The sequence below is a fragment of the Nylanderia fulva genome, unplaced genomic scaffold (assembly GCF_048542155.1).
Source record: "Nylanderia fulva isolate GAGA-0341 unplaced genomic scaffold, ASM4854215v1 Scaffold95, whole genome shotgun sequence".
In the NCBI taxonomy this organism is placed as follows: Eukaryota; Metazoa; Arthropoda; class Insecta; order Hymenoptera; family Formicidae; genus Nylanderia; species Nylanderia fulva.
The window spans coordinates 123,325-145,341 of NW_028191079.1; positions in this window are offsets into that span (position 1 = coordinate 123,325).

The window sequence follows — 22,017 nt, forward strand, 5'->3', positions numbered from 1 at the left end:
ACATCTCCGCGATTTCTCGTTTACTTACGTATTTCTCATGATGTAAAATTTCTGGCGTAGACCAATCGAAATCATGACCATTATCCAAATGATTACTTATGACAGAATAATTACTATTGTGTAATTTAAAATTATTAGAATGTTCTTTTATACGTGTGCCTAATTGTCGTTTAGTTTGACCAATATATGATGAGGAACAATTTGCACAATTAATCTTATATACTACTCCTGTTTTTTCTTCTAAAGGTAAAGGATCTTTGACGCGTCTAATTAATGTATTTAATTTTTTTGGTATGCAGTAAATGCTTTGCAAGCCAGTAAATCGTAATAATCTCGAAACATCCTCACTAAGTTCTTTGACATACGGTAATTGTATAATACGGTCAATATGACTAAAAACAAATTAATTAACAAATTTAATGCATTGCTACGTAAACATAATCTACTCGTGAATCCTTTCATTAATATTGATAAATCTAAGTGGATTGTTAATCTTAGTAAGAAAGAAATACCGGAGAATGTACTTGACTTATTAAGCCTCGGCGATGATTTCGGTTTACCAATAGAACAATGTTTTAAGAAAGACCGGATCAATACCGCACTTGAAATTGTTAAACATCTTAGTTAATATTAACAGAATCCCTTCTAACTTACGTGAAACAACTAGGATTTCGGTAGCTAATTCTATCCATAATTTTTTAAGTACACAGAAGCATACTAATTATATAGATAAATATATTTTGAGATGTTTTGCTGAGTCAAAAAATTTTTTAAAGGATAACGACGATATTATTGTTACAAAGGCTGACAAAGGACAAACGACGGTGATCCTTAATAAAATTGACTACATAGAAAAAATGGAAGCTTTATTAAATGACGAATCGACTTACAGAATAATTAATAAGAATCCTGTTAAAAAGTTAACTAACAAAATGCATTCTCTCGTGAAGTCTTGGCTCGATAATAAATTAATAGACGTGACTACTTACAATTATTTAAACGTAACTAACGGGAATTTACCACGGTGTTACGGGTTGCCAAAAATCCACAAAGCTGACTTTCCATTACGAATTATAGTATCGTCTTTATGTAGCCCGTTATATAATTTGTCAAACTACATACATAATATACTCATTAATTCTATTAAAAAACCGAGATCGTTTATTAAGGATGGTTGGTCCTTTGCCGAGAATATTAAGAACAAATTAATTAATGACGATGAAGTATTAATATCATTAGATGTTACTTCCTTATTTACGAATATTTTGAAAGAATTAGTAATTAGCGGAATAAAAAAGCGTTGGACGGACATCTCAACCAATACGAAATTCAATCTTTCCCAATTTTTATATGTAATTGACTTCATTATGAATTAAACAAGTTTTGTTTTTAACGGACGTTACTATGAACAAATTTTTGGTAGTCCTATGGGGTCTCCGCTCTCACCCATATTAGCGGATATAGTGATGGACGACTTAGAGACGGATTGCCTGGAAAGGTTGAGTTTCAAAACTTCACTGTTTTACAGATATGTGGATGATATTTTCACGATTATCCCATTAAAGGGTGTTGATGAAGTTATGTCGTCTTTTAATGATTACCATCCGAGATTAAAATTTACGCATGAAATTGAAAGTAATAACGCAATTAATTTTTTGAACACCACTGTGATCAGACATAATAGTAGATTGTTAACTGATTGATTTATGAAACCCACTTGCTCGGGTAGATATATTAATTATCATTCTAATCATTTTTTTAAATACAAAAAGGATACCATTTTTAGTCTCGTTTATCATGCAATTTTATTATCGGACGACTGTTTTCATCAAAAGAACATCTCTAAAGTAAAATCGATATTGACGAATAATTGTTTTCCGTCAGATATTATTAATAAATTTGTGAATAATAGATTAAAATTGCTTAAGACACGAAATAATGACGATCGCAATGTGGATAACGACAATTCAGTTAGTAAAAAATTTGAAATTTCAGTTAGTAAAAAACACTTTTTTTAAGAAGACATCCCAACGCAAATGGACTTGGAAAAGTCAGAACGGTCTGGTGAAGAATGAGATAGACTACATACTAACGTCGAAAAGAGAAATGTGTGAGGATGTCTCCGTTTTAAACCGCTTCGACACAGGAAGTGACCACAGGCTAGTCAGAGCCAAAATAGTCATTAACACTAGACTCGAGAGGAAGAAGCTGACCAACAGAAAAATCCGCCCAGCGGTGGAAGAACTGAAACGGAAAAAGGGAGAATTCCAGGGGATGATCAGGCGTAAAATAGAACCAACGAAAGTAATGCGGGAGACGGAGTTAAATGCACTATCAACCAGAATCGCCGACAGCATCCAAGTGGCCACTAAAAAGCTGTGCACGGGGAGGAAACGAGCGAAAGGATAAGCCCTCAGACCAATGACCTTATCAAACAGAGGAAGCGCACAAGTAGAAATTCTTGGGAATGCGCGAGACTGAATAGGGAAATCAAGAAACATATCAGGAAAGATATAAGAGCGCATAACAACCAGCTAATCCAAGAAACGATAGAGGACAATATGAACATGAAAGTCATGAGATCTAAGATGTCCGGAGAAAAGGTGAAAATTAGCAAGATGAGGAACGAACATGGAGATATTGTAACCGAGAAACAAGACATTGTGAAAGTGATCCAGGACTTCTATTCGCATCTGTACAGATCATCCGTACCAAGACCTGAACACGTCGAAGCGCATCAAAAGCCGGGAATCATGAATGTGGGATCAAAGGAAATGCCGGAAATAGAGTTAGATGAAATGAAGGAGGCCCTGAGACAAATGAAGAATAAAAAAGCTCCCGGAGAAGACCGAATAACTATCGAAATATTGAAGATAGGAGGAGAAGCTCTGGAGAAAGCGGTGCTAATACTTCTCAACAAGTGTCTTCAAGAGGGACGAATTCCAGATGCGTGGCAGAACGCGGAAGTCGTACTACTGTATAAAAAAGGCGACTGCTCAAATGTTGAGAACTATCGACCCATAAGCTTGCTTTCGTCCCTGTATAAGCTTTTGACAAAGATCTTAACGAACCGCTTAACAAATAAGCTTGATTTCTACCAACCAGTCGAGCAAGCGGGTTTCAGAAAAGGCTACAGTACAATCGATCATCTACAGGTAATGAACACATTGATGGAGAAGTGCACTGAGTATAACATCCCGCTCCACCTTGTCTTTGTGGATTATCACAAGGCATTCGATTCAATCGAAACCTGGGCGGTACTGGCTGCTATGGACAGAACAAGGATAGATACTCGAACCTCATAAAATACATCTATGAATCTACACGCTACGTTTCAGATCAGGATGGAAGAGGACATGGTCACAGACAAAATCCACATCAGAAGAGGCGTCCAGCAAGGAGATACAATTTCACCGAAACTCTTCACACTAGCGCTCGAAGACATATTCAAAAGCGTAAATTGGAAAGGAATGGGAATCAACATGGATGGAACTCGCCTGAACCACCTGCGCTACGCAGACGATATTGATCAGTGACCCAAAAGAACTCAAGACAATGCTAGAACAGCTCAATGAAGTTTCCGGGGCAGTTGGAATGAGGATGAATCTTCAGAAAACAAAGATAATGATCTCAGAACCTATTCAAATCACAGTGGAGAATCACACGCTGGAGGTGGTCCAGGAGTATATGTATCTGGGACATATTCTCAAACAAAGAAAAGAAAACCTGACTGCAGAAATCACCAGAAGAGTAGGATTGTCGTGGGCAGCTTTTGGTACTCTGAGTCACGTTCTCAAAAACAGAAAAATCCCGATAAACCTTAAAAGGAAAGTGTTCGAGGCATGCATACTCCCTGTAATGACCTACGGTATGGAGACTGCTACAATAACAAAGAGCAGTGCTGGCCGCCTGAGAACATGTCAGAGAGCAATAGAAAGGTCTATGTTAGGGATTAGCCTACGAGATCAAATCAGAAATGAGGAAATCCGCAACAATACTGAAGTTACAGACGTTCTCGAGCGAATAGCAAAGTTAAAATGGCGCTGGACGGGACATATCGCGAGGCAAAACAACAACCGATGGACGAAGCGAATAATGCAGTGGAGACCGATGATGACAAAGAGAAGCATAGGGAGGCCCCAATTGCGGTGGGTGGACGACATCCACAGAGTGGCAGGGAGAAACTGGCTAATGGCAGCCAATGACAGACAACAGTGGAAAAGTATGGAAGAGGCCTACGTTCAGGAGTGGACAAAAATAGGTTGAGGAAGAAGAAGAAGAAGATTAGAAAAATCTAATAAAAAAATAAATGACAAATTGGATGAAATATCAAATAATATAAATATTCCAATTAAAAATGCAATTCGTAAGAATTGTTGTGTGCCTCGGGTAAGGTACAAGGAGTCGCGCCAAATTGGGATGAGGATCCGGGGCGTCAGGACTTATTTTGGGTGTATTTAATGAACACACGTCACTTTTTATTATTAAAGAACTTTTATTCCAATTACCGCTTATCTTTTCTTTATTTCAACACTGTTACACTTGTGCGTATATCTGTTTAGCGGCACTATTTAACTATAACTTCGCGTATCGCGCGCAACTGCAAAAAGATCTTAAAGATCGCACGCGGCTAGTTGAGGTCGTTTAATTAACGATTCGAGATTGACTTTGGAGCGACTTGGGAGCGACTTAGCGACTGACTGGCGCGTCTCTTGCTCCGTTTTTATAATATCACTTTTTTGGAAGTTCCTTGATCGGAAGGGGTGCCTGGCAACAGGCCCCCTCGGTCAAGGACCTAGGTGCAAGCGAAGTAAATTCAAAGTCCTTCTGCTTTGCTTGCACGTTGGGCAATTTCGATACCGCGTATATCTCGCAGCGTATGCGTTTTTACACGGTCAGTGTCCGTCGTCAAGCGGATGCAATATGAGTAGTTATTTCTTAATAGTTATATCTTTTAGAGATATAACAGAATATTAAATTATTTTTTGAGACTATAGAAAAATTCTTTAAATCTTCAAAATTACTAGAAGAAGAACAGGATTATCGAGACTTCTTTGTAAGTATAAATAATTAAATATTTATAATATATAATATAATTCTATCATTATATATATTAATAAATATTTAATTGCATATTATATAATTTTCAGGCTAAATCGATAAAAACAATAAATTAACGCATAAAAACAAAAAATGGATAAGAGTCTATTAGCAGCAAGAGAACGAAAAAGAAAATATAAATATATTAAAGCAGCAGTCATAAAAGATATGCATATCTTATGCAGTACATGTAAGCAGATAATAAAAATAATGTAATAAAAAAATAATAATATATAAAAAATAAATTAATACAAATTGTCGCTCGTATATTGAAAACAAAGTGATAAATATAAGGCCAACTTATCGAGCTGAATATTCGAGATGTTCAGTCAACTACCATTTATTACATGTATAAATTATAAAACTACAGTCATTATATTAAAACTAACGCAAATTACAATCATTCTATAAACGTTTCGACCGCACGCGGTCTTCTTCAGTATAATTATTGAAATATAAATTCTTACAATTCACATAATATCGAAATTTAATTATAGTTATTCAGAATCGAGAGTTTTTGAGCAATTAACGCGTGTTTTAATCCGTCCTGTCCAACAATGTTCGCCTCGATATGATCTCTGATTTTGTTCAGATCTCGGGTAGTTTTATCGTTAATATGCGAGAAATTAACCCGTTCCGTAGGCGCTGCGATTAATAAAAAATTACCGATCAACGTATGTCCAAATTATAATATATATCCCCTACAATTGGTAGTATGCTTACCTATCATCGTTCTTCTTGACAATTTTGCTACTTATTAACAGTTATTAAGGATGACACATAACAAACCAACAATACAGAAAGACAGCTCATTTTAAACTCTACTTGATCGGAAAGCGTGCGTGTTTATATATGATCTAATATCTATGTTTTACTCGTTAATGTCCTATTTGTCCTATTATTATTTATTGTTCGCTAATATATCCAAAATATCAAAATACGACTCGCTAAGTAACTCAGTATCTTTGTTTAAATTTAGTCCATTTTTTTGTTCCTTGATATGTAGCATCTCAGAAATGAGTCTTTTATAATAATTATTTTCGTTATCCATGATCTTAACATTGTCCCAATTAAAAGTATGATGTTCATTTATTATGTGTTCAGAAATTACTGAATGTTTCGTTGAGTCCAACCTAATATTATTTTTATGTTCTTTTATTCGCGTCTGCAATTGCCTCTTTGTTTGGCCTACATAAGATGCATTACAATTATTGCAACTGATCTTATAAACCACATTCGAATTGCATGGATGTTTAGTTTTATCTTTCTGCGCTTTAATAATATTATCCAGTTTGTTGAGACATCTATACCCTACCATACAATTTTTATTTTTTACCGAGGAAACAATCATTTCTGAGATCCTATCTATATACGGAATGACAAAGAATTTTTTATTAACCGAGTCATTTCTTATACTTTTTGTTCTTTCTATGTTGGCCTGTCTCTCTATAATGCTCCCCTTAGATATGATGTGTTCTATCCGATGATTAATTTTGTTAAAAATCAGATCAAGAGGGTAACCATTGCTTCTGAGTATATTAATAATTAACTCCAAATTTTTATTAAAAAATAGTGGATGTGATAGCAATAGACATCTGTCTACAAGGTTATATATTATTCCAATTTTGTGGCATAATGGGTGGTTTGAATAAAATGATAACGTCCTTCCTGAAAAGGTTTCTTTTTGATACCAGTCTATATATATTTTGTTATTAATAATTTTAAGTGATAAATCTAAGAAATTCAAGCTATGATCAGTTGCAATAATTGTAATGCATCTTATGTAGGCCAAACAAAGAGGCAATTGCAGACGCGAATAAAAGAACATAAAAATAATATTAGGTTGGACTCAACGAAACATTCAGTAATTTCTGAACACATAATAAATGAACATCATACTTTTAATTGGGACAATGTTAAGATCATGGATAACGAAAATAATTATTATAAAAGACTCATTTCTGAGATGCTACATATCAAGGAACAAAAAAATGGACTAAATTTAAACAAAGATACTGAGTTACTTAGCGAGTCGTATTTTGATATTTTGGATATATTAGCGAACAATAAATAATAATAGGACAAATAGGACATTAACGAGTAAAACATAGATATCAGATCATATATAAACACGCACGCTCTCCGATCAAGTAGAGTTTAAAATGAGCTGTCTTTCTGTATTGTTGGTTTGTTATGTGTCATCCTTAATAACTGTTAATAAGTAGGAACATCATACTTTTAATTGGGACAATGTTAAGATCATGGATAACGAAAATAATTATTATAAAAGACTCATTTCTGAGATGCTACATATCAAGGAACAAAAAAATGGACTAAATTTAAACAAAGATACTGAGTTACTTAGCGAGTCGTATTTTGATATTTTGGATATATTAGCGAACAATAAATAATAATAGGACAAATAGGACATTAACGAGTAAAACATAGATATTAGATCATATATAAACACGCACGCTCTCCGATCAAGTAGAGTTTAAAATGAGCTGTCTTTCTGTATTGTTGGTTTGTTATGTGTCATCCTTAATAACTGTTAATAAGTAGCAAAATTGTCAAGAAGAACGATGATAGGTAAGCATACTACCAATTGTAGGGGATATATATTATAATTTGGACATACGTTGATCGGTAATTTTTTATTAATCGCAGCGCCTACGGAACGGGTTAATTTCTCGCATATTAACGATGAAACTACCCGAGATCTGAACAAAATCAGAGATCATATCGAGGCGAACATTGTTGGACAGGACGGATTAAAACACGCGTTAATTGCTCAAAAACTTTCGATTCTGAATAACTATAATTAAATTTCGATATTATGTGAATTGTAAGAATTTATATTTCAATAATTATACTGAAGAAGACCGCGTGCGGTCGAAACGTTTATAGAATGATTGTAATTTGCGTTAGTTTTAATATAATGACTGTAGTTTTATAATTTATACATGTAATAAATGGTAGTTGACTGAACATCTCGAATATTCAGCTCGATAAGTTGGCCTTATATTTATCACTTTGTAATAATATATAATATAAAAAACAAATTTTACTAAATTATAATTTAAATATTTTGTACACATTATAATTTATTATAATGTTCCTTTCCAGTACAGAGTAAACGTTTAAAGTATAGTGGATAACAATATAATATACAAAAGATAAAAAATAGAGAAGAAAGTAAAAATCAATTACAAAGTAAGAATTATAACATCATTTTTCAGCTTGAAGAAAACGATTGCGAAAACAAATATTGTGTTGCACAAGATACTATAAATACTAATTTAAATGAAAAACATGATGAAATGTATACAGATATTTCTGAATTGAACAATGACAGAATGCACGTATAATAAACGGACAAATACCATAAAGCGGAGAAAGTAAAAGAAGATTATAAAGTAAAAGATATTAATGATATACGTGAGAGGGCTATAAAATGCAATATAAACCAAAATAATTTAGAAAAGTTATTAAATATTTTACGTCGTAATAGTTATCGTAATTTGCCCAAATGTGCAAAGACATTTTTATTTACTAATCAAGCTTCTTACGATGTATGAATAATGAACGGATTAGATGGAATAGCCGGAGAATTTGTTTATTTTGGGATAGAAAAATGGCTTAATAAGTACCTTTTTTCTGATTTTCATTTTTTGTCAGATATCTTTTTACAATTTAATGTTGATGGAATGACATTATTTAATTCAAGTTCAAAAAAATTTTGGCCTATTTTGTGTAAAGTAATTTCTAAATTTAATATGTATAGTCCATTCTGCGTTGCAATTTATAGTGGAAATAGCAAGTCTGCAAATAATCACGATTTTTTTAAAGAATTTATGCTTAAGAAATTAATGTATTATTATCAAAAAAATTAATAATTAATGGTAAAAAATTTAACTTAAAAATTTACAGTTTTATCTGCGATACACCAACACGAAAATTTTTAAAATCAATTATAGGACATGGTGGATACGGTGCTTGTGAACGATGTGAAATATATGGTATTAGTGTTTCTGGAAAAAAAAAGAAAAAGATAGTATATTCACGCGATAAATATTGTGATAAAAGAAAAAATGCGTCATTTCGTAATCAACGTCAATTATGTCATTATACCGGACAGTCACCATTATTAAGCATTGAACCGCCAATAAACATGATAAATTTGTTTCCACTTGAATATATGCATTTAGCTTGCTTAGGAATAATGAAGAAATTATTTATCCTAATTATTATCCTAATTAAAAAATTCTTATGGCTACGTAAATCACATAAAACAGAATACATTAATAATATTGATCTTATTAAATTAAAAACAACAGGATTATCGACTAATATTGTTAATAATACTGTTTTTGCTAACAGTTTTCGTGATGCTACACATAATCCTTTACAACAAACTAACCAGAAATGGTTTATTAATTTAACTGATAAAAATATTCCTCCTAATGTAACTAATCTACTACAATTGGGAGGTGATTTCAGTCTTCCAGTTAACATAAATAAAAAAGTAGCCATAAACGAGTTCATTAAAGATATAGAGAGTAATTCTAATAGGATCAGAAATCTTACTTCGATTCATAATGCTGCCATTCCACAATTTTCTTTATTTTTAAAAAATAATGACAAAAAAACGTACACACAAGAAAAATTACTTCTCATGCACAAAGACACAATTAAATTCTGTAATCTAAACCCTAATATTTTATTTACTAGAGCAGATAAAGGCAGTATTAAAGAATTCTATATAAAAAAAGTTGAGAGTCTTTTAAAAGATAATTCTACTTATACCGTAGTTAAAAATAACCCGTCATCTAAAATAGAAAAAGAACTTAATAATTTTTTTTAAAAATGGTTAAAAAAAGATATCATCAATAAGAAGGAATATTATTATTATTTATTTTCTAGCAATTCCCTTCTCCCCAAGGCCTATGAGCTTCCCAAAATCCATAAGGAAAATATTCCTTTCAGATTAATAGTCTCCTCAATAAATACTTCTTTATATAACATTGCTTCTTTTTTTCATAAAATTTTAAAAGATAGCCTTCCTAGAGCTGACAGTTTTGTGAATAACAGTTTTGATTTATGCAACATTCTATCAAAAACAACACTAAAATATTCCGACACAATAATTTTATTGGATGTCGTTTCATTGTTTACTAATGTCTCCATAGATCTTGCAATGAACGGTATCAATAGTAGATGGCATTTTATAGAGTCACACACAAAGATTCCCAAAAATGACTTCATAAGTATGATAAAATTTATATTAACTTCTATATTTTTTACTTTCAATAACATAACTTACAAACAAATTTATGGGACTCCTATGGGCTCCCCACTTTCTCCGATCATTGCCGATATAGTCATGCAGGACTTGGAAACATTGGTAATTGATAATTTAAATTACGAACTGACTTTCTATTTCCGTTATGTAGATGATATTATTTTATGCACTTCCGTTGACAATATTATATACGTTTTAAATGAATTCAACAATATAACGATAGACTAAAATTTACATTAGAAAAAGAGGATAATCGATGTATAAGCTTTTTAGACATAATGATCAAAGTAAAAGATAATAAAATTTATTTAGATTGGTATCACAAAAAGACATTCTCAGGTAGATTACTCTCATTTTTTTCAAATCATCCGACTTGTCATAAATTAGGAACAATTTATAGCTTGGTAGATAGAGCTATATTGCTATTACATCCTCAATTTCACAAAAAAATATAGAGAAAGTGTTAAAAGAAATAATTCTGCACGTTCTAAATTGCTGAATCAGATTTCGCGGGTCTAGTAAATCATGTGGTAATCGATGAGATGGCGCATCGAAGAAGGATTGGTGGGAGATGTCGCAGAGTGCGTAGATCCCTTGGTCTCTTTCTCTCGGGAACCTTCCTGACGTGCGGTAGCGTGGTCGATCAAGAGCGAGCGAGCAGAGAACAAGAGAGAGAGAGCAAGGGATAAGTACCTCAAAAGAATATCTAATTTAGCATTTATTAAATCGAAAGTTTTTGCGTTTGCTGCACAGCGTATGCATTGCTTAATAAAATAAAGTTAAAGTCTACCACGGTCGCATCACTCTTGTAGAAGGTGTAAAGAGAGCATTTGTAATACAGAACTTGTCGTTAATCAATTAGACAAATTATAGACTTAACATTTAAACAAAAAGAATTGTCTCAGAAATTCAATTGGAAACCAAAACATCCTTCATTCCACAGTAAAATTTATATAAAAAAATTTAACAGAAAGTTATTAATATTTTGCTATTCAATGGTTATCCTCTTAACTTAATTTTCATAGAAATAAAACGCAGATTGAAACATCTTTCAACGAAGAAATTTAACAAGTCTAACAACAACAATATAATAGATACTAATAACATAAATACGAACATTAAATATTTTGTCATACCATATATAGAATCAATTTCTGATAAAGTCGCTTCAGCAATAAGAAGACTTGACGTAGTGGTAGGATATCGTTGCATTAAAAAATTGAATGACTTCATAAGGGTTCAAAAAAACAAAAACGATTGTCCCAAGAATTCTAATGTTATTTATAAATTGAATTGCAATGATTGTGACGCCACATATGTCGGACAGACAAAAAGACAGTTAGAAACGAGACTTAAAGAACATCAAAATAATATTAAATTAGACTCTGCTAAGCATTCGGTTGTCACGGAACACATTCTAAATGAACAGCATACATTTGACTGGGATAACACTAAGATTATGGATCATGAAAATAATTACCATAAAAGGCTAATATCTGAAATGATCCATATTAAAGAACAGAAAAATGGAATTAATTTAAACAAAGACACTATGAATTGCTCGACAGTAGTTATTTTGACATACTTAAAAAATTAGCTGAATCATAGTTTAGAAAAACATTGGTAATAAATATATACATCACGCTCTCTACCTTGACATTTGTTATTTAGACTTCGCAACACACATTTAAAATTTTGAGAAGAAGAACTTGTTAAAACGATAATGTAAGTTGAAAGATTTTTCAATTTTTCTCCCCAACATGATTAAATGTCGCAAAACTTGGAATCTCAGACCAATCGTCTTACTTTATCCATTGTTTATCAGTGAAGAATCGTTAACTTTGTATTTTAATATTTGAGTTTTATGTATTGAAGCAGACTGTAGTGCAGTCGAAACGTTTACGTTGTATATATTGTTTCTCTAATGGAATAAGAATTTAATTATTAATAAATCTTTATATCTTGTAATTTTGCTCGTTTAGTTGGCCTACAATATTTATTTCTTTTAATTTCGTTAATTTATACGAGCTTTTCATCAATGAATTTTTGAAGAAATTATATTTAGATTATTCGTATTTTGGTAATACGGACACAAAATTGAAACCAGCTTATCGTCGCGTAATAGATAAAAGAATTGACTGTATCAAACAATATACACCATGTGAATTTCAATGCAAGCCTCGTAAACCAATTCCTCAATTAAAAGCTTCAGAATTAAGATTTATTTTACTGTATATTGTGTTATAGTCCGAATGACTATAACTATATTATATTAAATATAGTTTTAATAATAAATTAGTAAGTCGGCTATTATACAATCATTTGAGAAACGTTCTCACGCTCTCGCTAAGCGCTTATCGCGAAAAGACGCAAACGCGATGAAATATAAGCGTTACACCGAAAACCGCGGATCGCAAGCGAAGAATCAACCTGCTTCGCTTGCACCTAGATAAAAGCGTGTGAATAAAAATTAGCCAATGAAAGAGCTTCCCTACATCTTCCTCCGAAAGATGTAGAAAAGGGCAGGAGACCACCGCGAACGGAGAGCGAGGCGATGAAGTCAGTCACTAACGAAAATCCAAAAAGTCAAGTCGCTAATTAGAACCTAACTAGGAGTCGAAGACAAGCCGCAGAATATAAACTATCACCTGTAATCTGACTATCGAGAGCGAGCATACTTAACTAACCACCCAGGTGGGATTACACAGAATTAAACCAACTCAAGAAATAAGGGAAATAAAAGATTTATTCAGATAAACAAGCGAAGTTAGTCAAAGTGGAGACGCCCGCCGATACTAGGATCCTCATCCTTTAGTCGACTGAGACTCCAAAATTTTCCGTGCCTTCCCGGAGGCACAACAATTGGTCCCGTATTATTCAAGAAAATTTTCAATATTCAAATATATATAAATAGATTATATTTTGAGGGGAGATAACCACCAATTCAACCACGTGTTGCCCTGTAAATAAAGTTTTATTCAATAGCTTACATTATATCTACACCCTAGTTTCACTACTCATACTCCCTTTACCTGTAAATAGAGAAACGACATTAAGGTTTCTACTTCAATGGTCACTTCCCTCTTTATCACTTTCTATTAATAGTTTATCTATAATATTTCTCTTCTGCCTCGTGCTGTACTTTCCTTCTCTCTATATGCTCAGTTGGGTCCAATAATCCACCTTATCGACGCTACTAAAGCGCGGTAAGATCTGAGTTAAAGAAATACATTTTCTTTATATCCCCCTCTTTAGGGAAGATGATACTATACGTACATGTGAGCAGTGTTATCTACTACTATAACTACATTCTTCTATTATAAGTGTGCTATATGCTATATCTTCTTCGTAGTTGATTGCTTCTGCAGGAAATATCTTCGTTATATGGAAAAGATTGGATTCCTCTTTGTTGTATCTAGTGTTTATTTTGTATATTGACTTCGATATCTTTTCGGTAATTTGGTATGGTCCGATTTTTAATTCGTCCAATTTTTTCCTATTTAATTTGTTACCGTTTCCAACGTATACCATGTGTTCTACTTCAAATTCGTAATGTAGCCTATCCTCATTGAATAGTTTTTTGTTCATGCGATTTTTTTGTGTTTTTAAGAGCTGTTTCCCGGTCTTGTATCCAGTGATGTTCTATGACATTTTGTTTCAATTCAATTGGTAGTATTGTAGTGTCTGTACCGTCTAGTAGGTATTTTGGTGCAAATCCCGTGACCGTGTGTTCGGTTTCATTATATTTTTATACACATTGTTTTGCTATTGTTGTTCATGCTATTTTCTTTTGGTTTTCGTTTATTGCACATCTGATTTTATTCACTAATGTTTGGTTTAGCCTTTCGTTTAGGCCATTTGAAAAAGGTGAATCTACCGCTGTAAAAATTAGAGTAATGTCTTTATCCATTAAAAATTTCTTGAATTCCTTTGAATTAATTCCTGGATATTGATCTGCCAAGATTGTATTGATTTTGTCCATCTCTGAAGTGCTTTGTACCAGTTTGATAAAATTAGTAGCATCTTGAGTTTTTGATGTTATTATATAAGCGTACCTAGTGAAGTGGTCCACTAGTAGATGTAGATATTTTTTTGTTGATCGTGATCCTCTAAAATCTCCAATTGTATCTATCGAGATTATTTCGAATGATTTTTTCGCTGGTCCCAATTGGGACATGAAGCCATATTTAGCTTGTCCTCTTGATTTGTTTTTTCTGCATATTGTGCAGTTTCTGCATATCTGTTTTATGTTTTTTGTTAAGTTTTTTGCAGTATAGAAGGGGCTGATTTTTCTTATCATTTGGTTTATTCCTAAGTGGCACATTGTCCTATGTAGTTTTTTTATAAACTCCCTACTAAAAGGTTCTGATAAGATTATCTTCTCTTTTTTATTTATTTTCTTATAATATACATTCTGTTTTGTAATTAATTTTCCTATATTTTTTTGTATTTCTTTGTTCTTGTCTTGATCTAACTTAATGTCTTTTAGATCTATTAGATTGACTATTTCTAGTGTCTTTTCATTATTTGTATCTGATTCTAGTACTGGGTTTCGATTTAAAGCGTCAGCTTCTAGATTATTTTCTCCTGGATTGTATATTATTTGGAAATTGTACTGTGATAGGAAATATGTTAACTCTCTTAGTTCTTCGTCTGTCCTAGATCTTATATTTAAATTCTCCAATGGTTTGTGGTCGCAGTATACTTTAAATGATTTTTCAATTAGCCAGAAATGCCAGTATTTAATGGCTTCTTTTATTGTTAAACATTCCAAGTATATCGCTTTTTTCCGTTTTTGGCATTTGTTTAATTTTTTGAAAAGTAAGCCACTGGTTTTTCTTCACCATTATCTTGAGTTTGTTTTAAAACTGCTCCAATTCCTTGTAACAATGCATCTGTGTAGATTTTTATTGGACGTTTGTGGTCAAATATTTCTAAATATGATTTAGAACATAATAGGTTTTTAACCTTATCAAATGATTTTCGACATTCTTCTGACCACATGAATTCTTGGTTTTTTCTCAGTAGCTTGTACAGAGTTTAGTATTATTGTTCTATTTAGAATGTACTTATGGTAGAAGTTTATCTTTCCTAAAAACTGTCTGATATTTGGAGTAGGAAGGACAGCGGTAGATTCACCTTTTTCAAATGGCCTAAACAAAAGGCTAAACCAAACATTAGTTTTTGGAGTAGGAAAATTCTAAATTGGTATCACGTTGTCATTCAATAGACTTAACGTGTTGTTCGTAATTATGTGTCCCAGATATCTTACTGATTTTGAAGCAAACTTACATTTTGTGAATTTTAATCTGAAACCTTCTGTTGATAGTGCTTCCAATACTAACATTAAATGTTTAATATGTTTAGCAAAGTTTTTGGAGAATATAAATATATCATCTATAAAACTTACCGCAAATGTTGTTAGGTCGTATTTTCTTAAAATATTACTTATTATCCTTTGGAATATTGCCGGCGAGGTTTTCAGACCGAAAGGAAGGCAAGTCCATTGGTAGTGTCCATTTTGTGTTATAAATCCCGTTTTCTTTCTATCTTCGATTCGTAATAGAATAGACCAAAATGCGGAATTTATCGTATATCCAACGTTGAAAAATATGAGCAGTCCCTCGTTTGTATTATTAAGTCATCAATCAGAGGAAATGGTTGGGCTTGTGGTACTACAATTTTGTTTAGATCTCTAAAGTTTATACATAACCTTGATTTTTTGTTTTCGTCTCTCTTGAATGCGAGAGTTACCGGGATCGCGAATGGACTGTATGAATTTTCTATTAGATTTTTCTGTAAAAGTTTTAAAATTTGCTTTTCTTTCTTGTTCTCAATGCTACATTTGTATGGTCTTTTACTGCAATATTTATCGATAGGTCGATATGGGCCTCGTAATCTTTTACGGTGCCTACGTCGTATTTGTCCTTTGCGAATATTGATCTGTAGTTGTTTATTAATGCTTCTATCTCTTCTTTTTGCTGAGAGTTTAGGTGATAATCTATTTTTATTTCACAATCTATTTCATTTATATGCTCATTGAAATTTAGTAGGTTTGTTCCAATGTTTTCATCTTTTGCTGAAGCTTCTTCTTCTTTTTTTTTGTAGATTTGGTGTAGCTTGTGTGATTTTCAGGTCTTCATTTTGTACTAATTTGAACTGTTCTATTATATCTAGGCCTATTAAAAATTCATAATCAAAGTTTTCCTTATCTATCACGTGTACATACATTTCTTTTTCAATTTCGAAAATTTTGATTTTTATAGCTATCATTCCTTTAGTTTTTCTCACACCATTAATTGTTTGTAATTCTGTATTGCTATAGTTTTTTCCTCACTCTTTAGTTTCGTTAATTTTGAATTAATTAAAGAGACATTTAAACCAGAGTCGTATGTCCCCTTTATTTTCAATGTGTCGTTGAGTACTAATCCGATTTTAATTAATGGTGTGTTTATTTGTTTTTTTGTTGCAATTCGCTAATCAATTCTGCCTCTATTACGGAATTGTTTACCTGTGTATTTGGATGTCCTCTTTCGTTATTCTTCTCTTTTGATTTGAACCAACATGTATCTTCCGGGTGATACCGGTCTCCTTTATTTAGTTGCTTACAAATTTTGCATGGTTGTTTCGCATTAGTTTTTTCTTTGTATCTAAAACTTGTATTCTTCTCTCTTTTGAGGATATTTTTTTTGTTAAGTGCTCATGTTTATTTAGTTCATTAAACAAATTTTTGGTTTCATTTAAACATTCTCTTTCAATTTTGTGTAATATGTAATTTGATACGCCCGCTGCAATTAAATCAATTAGGATTCCCCTGTCTATTGATTTTCTTACTTCTAACAAGAGTCTTTCCTTCTTTACAGCATAATCTAACAAGGAACCTTCAATATATTTAAATGATAGTGCATATGTAATTGGGTTCCATCCCTTATTTACATAAGTTGCATCGTCTTTTCCTGCGCCGAAACGCCAAGTTCGGACAGGGGAGCGTTCAATTTAAATATTTTGCTAACTTGAACCCTAATACGGTAAAATTCGGTAACGAAAGAGTTACTTACTTGTATTTAGGTACTTTCAGTAACTCACGGTACAGTTGGGCGCCAGGCGCATGTGAATGCGCCACGATATTCTTGAAAACGGTACTTAAGGTAGCCTATTAAAATTCGATATAGAGTCGCGGATCTATAGGATGGTAGTCGATGGTTGAGAGAGAGGTATAGAGAGACATACACGTGGTGTTAGAATTTGACATATATATATATTTGACACTTAAGACTAACAATGGTACATATGATTAGTATAATTGGACAATATAAACATAGGATAATATTAATATATAAATTAGCGGTATGAACAAAAATTATAGTAGTAATATCTCGGCGACTATGACGGAATGACAGAATTACGCTATTAACGTTTTATCAATAATAACAATTTTTAAATACTTTAACTAAATTTTCGATAATATTATACTAACGGAAATTATACGGAACAACAAAACAAGATCGGTAACTGATATACTTTTTAAACTTATTTTCGCGGACACGCGGTACATACAGAGGTCACAATTATCAACTCAAGACACGGCGCGGTATCCAAAAAAAAGGTAACAAATAGACAACGGCAATTTCGTGACTCTCTCGTCGAGTCGAAAAATGAAATATTTAACAAACTCGCGGAGAACGGCTGCACGCAAATTCCGAAAATCTACTGAGATCACATGTACAACAAAACGTGACTCTGAATACAGCGATAAACTATAATGTACGATAATCGCTCGCGAAAAACGATTGACTGTCGGCGGCGCTTTTCGGAGAGGGCTCGGTTCGCGATCTCGAAGTCGGCCGGCTCCGCGGTACGGTACTCAGAGTGAGAGAGCCCGCTCTCTTTTACACAAAACAATACGATACTGAGAGACACGGTACTCACGGTATTACTCTAGAACTCCAACACACACGGTACCGACCAACATCTATCTACGGCTACCTGAGAGGCGGCTTACAATTTTCGGCGGCGAAGAATCTTCTCTTGGTCGTGTAGTCGGATCTCTGGAGGCACTCTCTCTCACGTGTGGCACACCAAACAGTGGAGAGCCGGGCCTCGCACGTCTTGGTACCTTCCGTACCGCGCCGATCTCTCGCGCATTCCCTCGATGATAGGGTCGATGGCGGGGGCCCTAAAGTCTTCCCCGCCTCCCTCTCTAGCGGGGTAATTCTCTCGCCGGTATCTTCATGCTGCTCGAGAGGATTTTTCTCCGGGTTTGTTCCTGCGGCATTTCTTCTGAGGGAACAAGCGGTAGGCTGGCCGGGCCCTCCGTCGTCCTTCTCCAGGAGCGGCCCAGGTGTAGGTGTGACTCGGAGTCCTCTCGATATCCTAGAATATTTGTACGGCATCAACATTGCGCGAGAGATAATAAATTGAATTCGGCTACTCGATACTTAACTGCGCGAGGTCCCGTGCTCTCTTGCTCTCACTCTCGATCCATCCTTCTCTCTCGGCTGCGGTATTCCGGCATCCTCCGTCTCTCTCCCTCTTGCTTTACAACTTCTCCTGCCGCTCTCTCGGGCCGTCTTTGTCGCTCTCCCTACGAATCATGTTGCACGCGCATCGACAGGCCGACGCTGCGTGCAACTGCGGTTCTCGCAAAAAATACGGTAAAAAAACGAAATAACGCAAACGGATCGCACCCTTCCCGAAATGAGGGGCGCTCCAGATCCCCGCGTCCTACCCGATCGGGCTTTTCGCCCTTGTGACGGCGCTCCAAAAGCGTCACGTCACAAAGTTTCACAAAATCTGTTTCTCCATGTATTCCAGTCCGCATTAATTGTAATTTTTAACATCATGGAGCTATACTAATCCAGGCTATTTTTGTCTAATAAATGTCTAAGTGTTTCAATTTTTTCTTTATCGTCTGTGATACCAAATCGTTCACATTCTTCTTTAAAAGTGTCAATCTACTGGTTTGCATTAGCATTCTTAGTTGTATATTTTTCTATGGTGAATTTCTCTGAGATTTTCTTCAAATTTTGATGTTTGTTAGCGTCTCTTTCGACCAGTTTCATTAATATTTGTTTTAGAGCTTTATCCGCCGTTGTTTCTTTCGTATCTGTTTTCGTATCTGTAACTTCTTCTAAAAGGTAATCAGAAAATTGCATGTTTCCAGACTCGTCTATATATGTATCACGTAGGCTTTCTGACATTTTGATCCACACTTTTCTTTTTTGGTGTCTCTTTAATTGTATATTTTACTTTTGCAAATATCTTTGTTTTACATACCTCTGTGTGCAATGAGGCTTGTTGCAGTTCGTTTGGTATTTCAAATGTGTGTGCTTGTGAGCACGGCGGCTGATACAGCCTTGGCGGGAAGGCTCGGTGGTCAAGGAATTGTAAGGCAAACTCAAAATTTTACTAACACTCAAAATTTAATTTCCTTAATAACTATGATCAACAACAATCCCCTTTCGCTCAATCTGCGGGGATTTGAACGCCTTATCTTGCAATAACTCTCGCTGCCGTTTTTTTGGTTTTACCTGATACGGAACTGAACAATTGGTTTGTGTACCTCGAACGACTTCTCGAAGCGATCTGAGCTCTTTTCCCTAAACGCGCTACTGAGAAGGTCAACGGTCGCGATGGTGGGGAAATAATACCACTTCTTATTATTGTTTACATGTGACCGCTGGATGATCGCCGCGTTCGCGAAGCGTGTACATATTGAGTTAACGAGCAGCCAACGGGTGGTTCGAAACAAAATGTTTTATCTTCAGGTGTCGTTATTGAGGTTATGCATAAAACGTTTGACTTTCCGTCTGGGGCTGGTTTTGCCGTGAATTCGAATTGCATCTTTTCCATGATATTGAGTTTAAACCCTCTGAATTTTCTTCTTGTAGAAAAATTGTCGTTTTATAATGGATTATATTTTAAGGGGAGATAACCACCAATTCAACCACGTATTGCCCTGTAAATAGAGTTTTATTCGATAGCTTACATTATATCTACAGCCTAGTTTCACTACTCGTACTCCCTTTACCTGTAAATAGAGAAACGACAATTAAGGTTTTTACTTTAATGATCACTTCCCTCTTTACCACTTTCTATCAATAGTTTATCTATAATATTTCTCCTCTGCCTTGTGCTGTACTTTCCTTCTCTCTATATGCTCACAGTCGGGTCCGATAATCCACCTTACCGACGCTACTAAAGCGCGGTAAGATCTGAGTTAAAGAAATACATTTTCACAGTAGTTAACAGATTGTCGATATGACAGGACAACTGTCGTGTTTCTATTTTTAATTAATGTAATTGCTGAATAAGAACAACACTTGAAAAGGACCACAATGTGGGTCGAAACGTAGTGTGTACTTATTTTTAATAAATGAATAGCCAGTTTTTGGTCAAATTAAATTGCATCTTATTTTTTGTAAAATACATTTTCTTTATATATATAAACACTATTGCTTATTACATGCTATTTATTAATAAAGCTCGAAAATATTTAGATAATTTTTTTGAAATAATGTCACTTCTTTATGATAATACTTCTCTTAGCATTAATGTACATAATTTAATTCATGTTGTTGATGACGTAGAATTTTTTAATTGCACACTAGATAACATATCAGCTTTTCCTTATGAAAGTATGTTAGGTAAAATAAAAAAAATGATCCGAACAGGTAATCATCCTTTATCACAAGTGTGTCGACGTCTTTATGAAATTAATAATATTCCAAAACTATGTCCAAATTTCAGTGAAATATCAATTTTAAAACAGAAAAATGGTTCTAATAATAAATTGATTATACTTAAAGTAAATTATAAAGGATTTAAATTAAGTTCCGAAAAACCTAATAATATTGTTTTACTAAAAAATGATTTAATAATACAAATAACTGAGATTATATGTAATAGCTCATTACAAAATAATAATACTTACGAAATTAAAAGATATGTTTGGGAGAAAATAAAATCTATGTATACGTATCCACTAATGTCACATAATTTGCAAGAATGGAAATTAGCACCAAAAGTGTCTTCTACATTAATTTCTTGTGATATGCATGATATTTACAGTAAAATTGTTATAATTCCATTAATTCGTAACAAAAATGACAAAAAAATCAAAGAATTTTATGCTTCAGCATTATTACATGCTGAAGAATATTAATTGCAAAAAAATATGTGTGTTTCAAATATTGTATCACATATATGTATATACATATATATATATATGTATATACATGAAAGCTTTGCGTACGCGTCGGTAAGTGTTGGATGCATGAGGGACGGCGCCACTGAAGAGAAAGAAAGAGATAGAGATAGAGAGAGAGAGAGAGAGAGAGAGAGATAGGGAGAAATGAATAAGAGCTCCACGTGGTTTTTGCTATTGAGTTTATGTAATATTATATAAGGTTGATAAAGTTTGTTGAGTTTATAAAATTGATAAAATTTATTGAGTTTAACTATTGTAAGTTGATGAGTGATAAGAAGTAGGAGGGCATGAACATTTAATTGTCGATTCTCTACATTTTTAGGTTAGTAAACATTTTTGTAAATTGTTTGAAAAAGGGAAACTTCATAAATTAATAAATCTCTACATTTTTAGATGAATTCATTGG